This window comes from Octodon degus, unplaced genomic scaffold, assembly GCF_000260255.1.
Source record: "Octodon degus isolate 3935 unplaced genomic scaffold, OctDeg1.0 scaffold00024, whole genome shotgun sequence".
Classification (NCBI taxonomy): Eukaryota; Metazoa; Chordata; class Mammalia; order Rodentia; family Octodontidae; genus Octodon; species Octodon degus.
The window spans coordinates 19769571-19770447 of NW_004524600.1; positions in this window are offsets into that span (position 1 = coordinate 19769571).

Sequence of the window (877 nt, forward strand, 5' to 3'; positions counted from 1 at the left end):
AAAGTTAAAATAGGGGCCGGGGAGATGGCTCAGTAGGATAAGCACTTGACTGGCAAACTCAGGGACCTGAGTTCAATCCCAGATACCGCAAAAAAAAAAAAAAAAAAAAAAAAACAAAGTTAAAATAAAACATGAATAGGAGAGTAAGACTGTCTGGTATACCTGATGTAACATGGCCCACATTCAGTGTACTGGAATCAGTCTATGAATGACCAAATTTTAGTTTATTTCACTGCCATCAAGTAGGATTTTCTTCAGAATTCATTTTAAACCATTACCTGCATGAAGAATTTTGAATAAAAATTGTATCGGAAATCAACATGGAAAGATAATGACCTATATACCTTAAAAGATAATTGCATGAAAAGCAGATGATTTACGAGCTGACTTTTATGACAAAGAAGTCCCTTTTCTGCCGCATGCCATGGTCCTTTCTTTTTTTAAAGTTTTTCACCCTAGAGAAGCCATTTATGATTAGCTCATTTGGCCTCCAATAAGTAATTCCAGTATTCCACGCAGCGTGAACCACTGGACAGCTGCAGAAGGATAGTATTATTACAGAAGTGCATCTTCTTTATCCTATCTTCTCCAGCACCATCAGAAATTTGCAGGGCCTAGGGAGCCTTTGGTTTTCTCTGTGAGCACTGCAGACTTACGTACTCAGCTCCCACGTGCCTGGGACGCCTTGGTAAATGCTAATATATTGCTCTTAGTGTTCAAGGAAAAAGAAGAAATGAAAGTTGGTGTAAATCAATAATCAGAAGCATAAAATTTTAACTGTGGAAGAACCCGTTTGGGTCAGATGATGAAATCTGTCAGCTGGTAACGGATTGTCTTTCAAACGTTTTTAGAGGGGGTCATTTTCAACTTAGATTTT